This window comes from Argopecten irradians, chromosome 7 (assembly GCF_041381155.1).
Source record: "Argopecten irradians isolate NY chromosome 7, Ai_NY, whole genome shotgun sequence".
NCBI classification, from domain to species: Eukaryota; Metazoa; Mollusca; class Bivalvia; order Pectinida; family Pectinidae; genus Argopecten; species Argopecten irradians.
Genome location: NC_091140.1, coordinates 13,108,281 through 13,116,535, shown reverse-complemented (window position 1 = coordinate 13,116,535; position 8,255 = coordinate 13,108,281).

The following is an 8,255-nucleotide window of genomic DNA, read 5'->3' as shown; positions in this document are numbered from 1 at the left end:
GGCCCTGCACTTCAGGTAAAAATTTTTTTTTTTTTAATTTGACGTGAAATGTGTCTGAAATTAACATGTTAATTTGGCCTCACATGCAGACTATTTGAAGGTGCATTTCACTTTTTTTGGGGTAAAATGAACGAAAGGCTGTTTGCCCGTGAAACATTAAAAATTTTAGTGATATTTCTACCAAAAAAACGATCAGTTACGATCACCAACATATGAAAGATACAGTAATTGAAAAGTCATTGGATTGCCAAGTGTGTTTGGCGTTTTTGGTAAATACAATAAGATGCCCACATATAAAGTTGTGCAAAAATCAGCTGAATACGAAAACGGTTTTGTCTGATTAATTTAGTACAATTTTATGAAATACCATCAAGAATATTTCTTAGTTGTTCCTTCGGGTTTGGTATATCGTTAGAAACCTAATGAATCGGTCGTGTGAAAACTACGTCAATTGACTACAGCTCGTTGAAATTTACCTGACAATCAAACTTCACAAGTAGCTATTCAAAAGTCCTGGTATGTTTACCTTTTTGGAGCTAAACGATTGTAATTTTGAAAAATTGACTTATTCTATTGTACAGCTTAGTTATAAAACCGAACACATGTGACGTCAGTAATCTCATTTGTCGATACGAAATTGTAAATAGAATGGCTTTTTTGTATAGGCTTTCAGGAATCTTTTGTTTCTCAATTACCTAAGGCTAACAGTGTGGGCTGGTTGTATTGCTGATGGACTGTGGAGTGATAGCAATTCCCACATGTGAATAATTATACAGTAATATTCCTATAGGCAAACACTTCAACCAAAAAGCAAATGTCATTTTACGGTAGTATTTTATACCCGAATAATATTTTACTAAAATTCGTAATGTAATTCTGAGAATAACACCAAGATCGAGGCATTTTATATTTCAATATTATTTTTTCTTCCGCATATTCCATGTTCAGAATTATTTTTCGCGGTAGTGTTAGAAAATGGAGCATCCATTAAAAATAAAATGAAAATGAAAAACTTGAGTCTATGAAGTAGCTTAGGTAAATGCGTATTTGTCTGATATAAACTGAACGAAGCAACCATCTGCAAGCTGTACGTTTAAACACGAGTTGTTAAGTCACCATGTTAGTACAAAAATCTTCGAAACAGTAAATAGAAAACAAAATATTTCGCTCTGGAAGAGAACGAACGCTATCTTATTTTTTCCCTGTAATCCGCAACCTAAAATCACATTAGGATCACATCACAAACATCTGAACGGATCCCTAATATATCTACACAAATAATTCAAATCCCACCCAGCACTGATTGAGCCTGATGTCAAATCAATAGTATCTGCAGTAATACAATCATATCTGCCCGGCCTACTCTACTTTCTAAGGACGACATCATTATCTCTCTCAAAGTCTTTAATGTTACAATGCTGCTAGTATATCCACCATCCTCGACATACATTCTAGGGGTTACTATCACTGTCCTTATATCCACCTCTGGGCATTGCCATACCAAAACCGAAGGCTCTGTGTGCGTCAAGAGATGAGTGAAACAAGTTAGAATATAATTGCGGTACATTGTATGGCTTAGAATAGTATCTGTCCAGAATAGTATTAGTTTTTGGTGATTGATCATGTGAAATCTTATTTTATGATCATGAATGAAGCAACATTTCAGTATAACAAATTTGTAGTCTTATCGGACCTTCGGTTAAACTTTTAAAATGCCAATATGGACTTAATGTAAATCACATGGGTTTTTTTCTCTTTATATATTAATTTAAAACCAGAGATTCTTTTATCTATACTTATAAGTCTACCGCCATATGTTTACAGCTGGATTATAATTCTACTTGCGGATCTATACGACAACGACGGCTAAATTCCGGTATCTTACATCTTAGCATATTTGTTAACCTTGCTCCATTTATTCAATGGATATAATTATAGCATGGAGGACAACTCGCTTTAACAGTTTTATAAAACCTGCTTGCGTTGACCTTGCATAAAACTATAAAAAATAACCAAAGTACAAATGTACGTGTATCCGTTTTTCTGCACGTAATCCGGCATTCTATCATGGGAGGACGTTCCGACCTCGATGCTATTTTTGTCCAGAATGGTTGCACCTTGCATAGTGATTGGTAATTATGTATAAAGCGATTCTTGAACAGTCGATATTTTCGTCCCAAAGCTCTGCATGTAGGCCATAGTTTATGGAAAAAGGCTTTCGCTCATATCAAAGAACCCCGCAATACAAAAACATTTCAGTGACATAATGGTGCCACGACTGCCGCTGATTACAAATCTTTAGGTTGCACAGTGAGCGAAATGTGTTTCATATTATCCGGAAACCCCCTCTAAGTTTTCAAGGCCTCTATTAAATTATTATAAATGTGTGTCATGCACTTATGAATTATGCATTATATATCTTAACATTGACGGACAAAAACGCAAAATGTGTTGTTCTTATGTTTTTTTCTCTGTGTCACAACCGTCGAAGGTAAACTAGGCCTTTCAAATCCAGAGGAATTTTTTCAATACAGCTGAAAGTTAGTTCCATTGATAACACTCCTTAGTGTCTATTTAAAGTACAGAACTTACCGAAAGGTTTGATCAGCTAATTTTATTGCATTCGGATTCTCTCCTATGGGACCGTTAGTGTCTTTTAGGATCAACAGCCTATCAATTCAATTCAATTCAATTCTTTTATTACACTCAGATTCACATTGTGTATAACAAGAGGTCATACATATATAATTCAATTTTAAAGCATGACAGGCAAAATTAAATGCATTATTTGTATAAAGATTCAAACTTTTACAAACACAATTCAGTGTGTCATAACATTTTCCCCAACAAATTGTTTCACCTTTAAAATTGGTAACATAAGAGATATTAATATACGTGTATTGAGTATAGTATTAATTTACTTATTCATATGTGTATATATTAATACATTAGAACAATACATATATTTTAGAAAATTTTGAGCTGTAATTAATACTATAACAAATTGCATAATTTCTGAACAAATAAGCATAAATTTGCGTACATTTTTTTTATGAAAAATGGAGAACATGCCTTTCATTTTAATGTGATTAGGATGTCTTGTGTAGTAAGCAGGAATGTAATCCCCACGTAGCTGACTTACATTATAATCTGAACATAAAAACAAATAATGGATGTCATGTGTCATAAAAGGACGGCTGTCAAGGTAGATATTCCATTATATGGCATGATATTATTGTACTGTTGCTTTTTAAAAACGCTTATAAATGAAGCACATGTTAAGGCACACTAACTTTACCAAACGGCTTTTGATTTTTAAAATGGGAATGTTTAGTTTAAATCAATTTTATTGTAACAAAAGACAAATGAATTGGACAAAAGTTATTACAACCTACTGACGTCCTTTCCGAACAAATAAATATATAATTACAATGATAGTTTGTCACGTGATAGCTTAAATATGTCTATATATGTTTACTTTATATATCAAAACAAAACAAAGGTTACAAATTAGGATATAGCTAAAGAGATAAAGGAGGGATAAGAGACACCAACGCATATTTCTGTTTGTTATAGAGGGTTTTGCTTAGAACGTGTGAGTGGTTATTCTTAACTAGGCGGCGTAAGTATAATCCTTGTCTACACACACATAGCCTTCTGCTTTTCTAATGGGAATGTAAAAACGAAATTCAAGTGATAATTTTGTAATGTCGCAAAATTTAACAGCTGTATGTTAATACTATATTTATCATCATCTTGTAGACAATCTAATCAAAATAAATCAAATGTTAGTTTTCATAACGCGGGTCGTCTTGTGTTTTCCGTCATCATCCTAATTGTCGTGCGTCATTTAGTTGGCTACAATTGTATCCCTGAGCCCGGACGGCAAAACAGCGAAATGAATCTTCATCGTTAACATACAATGTAGGTTACATTGGAAGACTTGCGTTTGTTTGGTATTGTAACAGTATCTTAGACCACCTATATAAAGCTTTTGTTTAGGATTTCATTATTTTAAAGAAACTTTTATTTTTTGTTTCGGAAGTTTCGTAAAGGTAGTGGTCCATAATGATCCTAAATTATATCATGTTTACGTAAAATGCAGCAGTTGTTATCCCCAAGTTACATGTCGTCCATCGTTAACCAATAACTGTTAAATGATATGATGCCAAACAAAGTAATATGTACTAGTATTGATATCGTAGCGATAGAAACAATCGAGTCTTTGCGGATATACAGTACACCTGTCTGCTCAACCAAGGTCGGAGGCTCAACATCCCGATTCCCTTGTGAACAAATATAATATTGCTGCATAGTTAATGGAACTGTGACATTACCACTAGCGACATCAATGCAACTGCATTTTTTTCACTTTAAAAATAAAACAAATTATATCGATAATACGGACAAAAGAAACATTACGGGTGAGATTATTGATTTAATATTCATTATCCAATAATTTGCTAATTAACAATATGCGTTATGGATATATATCAGTGTACGATCGTCACGGTTGATTGGTTGTCTCATAAAAGTATATATGGAAATTAAACGTGTACGCCGCACCGACTATATTTTGTCCTTTATGTTACGTCAGAATCATAAGCAATCCTTTGTTTCTATAAGGCATTACAGCGTTCAAAGAGAATATCAGATCAAAAACCTACTAAATCTATAAATCGAAATATTCACCTACAAGGGTATGGATGAGATAAATTGATGACAATGTAGCAGATCTAGTAAACATGGACACACTGTGAATATTGAATGTTAGTTCGGATGTTGTCATACATTTTTTGTATTTGGAGGATGGACTGATGAGTATATATGACAGTCATGTGATTTAAAAAAAAAAATACGAGATTTGATTTTTTTTAAATCGGGATATTTACTATAAAACTGTTTTATAGTAATTATCCCGATTTTTTAATAATTTTTCAAATCTCGTATTTTTTTAAAAACAAAAAATCACATGACTGTCATATATACTCATCAGACCATCCTTCAAATACAAAAATGTATGACAACATCCATTTTCATTGAGTTGGTCCCCTGTGAACATGGACATACTGTGAATATTGGATGTTAGTTCGGCAAGCGTAAAAAAACCCAAAAAAAACCAACAACACCTATGTTCACTATATTCACCTATGGATAAAATATATATATATATGTTCACTATATTCACCTATGGATAAAATATATTGATGATAATATGTTATTATCATCAAGATACTTTAACATAAGAACACCTGAACTTAAAATGCATTTTGAATGTCATGCATGAGTTCAGACAAGCGAATTAAAAAAAAAACAAGTCCAGAAATCGGATATTCATCTGTGGATGAACTAAATTGATAATAATATGATATCATCACAAAGATACTTTAACTTAGGAAACATGGACTTAAGATGCATATTGGATGTCATATATGAGTTTGGGCAGCGACAAATGGAATAGATTATGTTTGATTGTACTATCGCGATTACCACAACATTATGATGGAGAGTCACAGTAGGTCATGTATGTACACGAATGCACGTTTACTTGAGTAAATGAAATTAAACATAATTTTTCTACAGGCGTTAAAGGCATACCCTTGGTAAGAAGTTAGCATTGAAAACTTCCCATTTGTTGTATTATAACATAAATCAGAAAAAAAACGAATATGGCGTTGCTATATATACAAAGTAAAATTTTCATCGGAATTTACTTTGCTAAAATATTCCCTTAAAAATAAATTTATTTTTTATCAATCTCGTTTCTTGTTTTGCTCATAACATGAAGAAATTTGAACCGGAGAGAATAAAAAATGATTGGCGCAACCGATTTAGACATTAAGACAAAGGAGAGTCTTTTTCGAACGTGCATACAATGTAGATACCAAAGAAGTTGGACGATTAGCAAAATAGTACCTAGACGACGTGACGTTATCACCGTACTAGATGTAGAGGTGTGAAGGGCTGATTATTAAAGATTATTTTATCAGCAACCGGGGTTAGGGTTTATTTGTTTTACGTCCTATTAACAGTCAGGGTCATGTAAGAACGTGCTATGTTTGTTGGTGGAGGAAAGTCAGAGTACCTAGAGAAAAACCATCGAGACATTTTAACCACTCGGCCACCTCGATATCATCAAGCAAAAGTTAATGGACATTTTATACAATATTGTATTGAATAGATAGGAACATCTTCAAAAGGATTGTTTTACACATGTCTTGACAACTTATTTAATTCACGATTCTATTAAAAAAAAATTTAAAAGATCATCTGCAAGATTTCCAAAATGCGAATTTCCGTGCACAATCATCATGTAGGAAAAAGTAGTTATCAAAATTTACCACAGCATTAGTTATTTGTACTTGTTACTCTAAGCAATTTGTAACAAGAGTTGTTTGAGAACAGCAAAGCTCGCCTCTGGAAGTTTGTTGATTTTATCAGGTTCCTTGTAATTTACAAGTATTATATAGCAATGTCATAACAAAACTAAACTTATCAGCCCATTGGGCCTCTCGAAATTCTCAAAATTCAGTATTTAGCTCCTTAAATAATTGTCCACACCAATCATAACAATACAATCTAAAATGATTTTAGAAATCAGTGTCAGCTGTGACAGATAATAGTTTTTCAACACATACACCAAAACCTTAATATGTCTTTTTCGGCCGATCGGGCCTCTTGCACTTCTCAAAATCCAGCATTTGGCTTCTTAAATGATTGCCCTCACCCATAGCAATAGTTACAATCCAAAATGATTATAGAAATCAATGTCAGTTGTGACAGATAGCAGTTTTTCAACACTTACTCCAAAATCTAAACCTGACTACTTCGGCCCATTGGGCCTCTTGAAATTTTCAAAATCTAGCATTTGGCTACTTTAATGATTGTCCACACCCATAGCAACAATAATAATCTAAAATTATTGTAGAAATCAATGTCAGTTGTGACAGATAGCAGTTTTTCAACACTTACACCAAAATCTTAACCTAGGATTTCCTACGCCGACCCCGACTCCGACGTCAACACTGACTCCGACGTCAACCCCGACTCCGACGTCAACACCGACGCCGGAGTGATACCATAACACCCCCCCCCCTCTTCGAGAGCCGAGCTAAAAAAACAAAGACGAAAAAAAAACTATCATTAAAATAAAAACTTTGTATTTATATTTTTTTATGTAAAAATCTGAAAGAATTAGAGGAGCAAAATACCTCCAAGATGCTAGCGCAAAATCTATTTATTGATTAATGAATGGTCATACTCTTCCGAATGTAGAACCATCTACTTAGTTTATGCTTGTATTCTATGATATATATTATGATATCATATGTATATCCAACTTCAATAAAGTCAATAAAAGAACTTTAACTATTGTAGTAGGGTTTTATTTTATCGAGATTTGAATTTTTCACTTATATTGTAATGCGAAACTTGTCATAATAGCTTTTCATTTGATGACCATTCATGTTTGACCAATATTGTCAAAACAAGGAAGCTACGTTTTAAACCGAGAATTGAGGCTTACAAAACGTGCTTGTCCTTTTGTTAAAAATATAGATTTCTCTTCTCCAACAAATAAATTTGTCAAACAGTAGTGAAAATATTATATTTATTTAACAGTGTAGCCACTCCAGGAGAGGGGGCAAGATATACATAGCCTCATTGAAATGAAGTACATTTAGGTCAACAATATGTTTACTAGTTTTTTCTTAGTGAAACGTGTGTTTTTATTATAGAAAAAACATGTACAGTGTATGATTTAGATAGTATATTTAAATCTCTGTAATTTAGTAATGGTATTATATGAAAAAAATGACCGAGTAGTGCAAGTTCCCGAGTAATTTTGCTTTATAAATACTTAGAAATGTTATCCGGGCAACTGAAATGAAATGACCAAGGGTTATTGAAAAGCATCCTCGATCCTCCAGAGGTTCCGATCTATCTAATAGTAAAGCTGGCATCTCATAAGAAAAAAAATCTGAACCCATCACAGGCCATGGCTAGCTACCGATTTCCTTTGAAGACAGAGAGAGCTGTGCCCAAATTCAAAGCCACATAGTCAACCACGGTGACTGCCTTATATCCCTACGGCCCAATAGTCCGAAGGCCCGTCAGTCCGAAGGCCCATTAGTCCTAAGGCCCGTTAGTCCGAAGGCCCAATAGTCCGAAGGCCCGATAGTCCGAAAACAGATAATTGGGATTTATATGCGAATAGTACTTGAAATGAAACAAACGTTTATTACAGTTTTCGATGC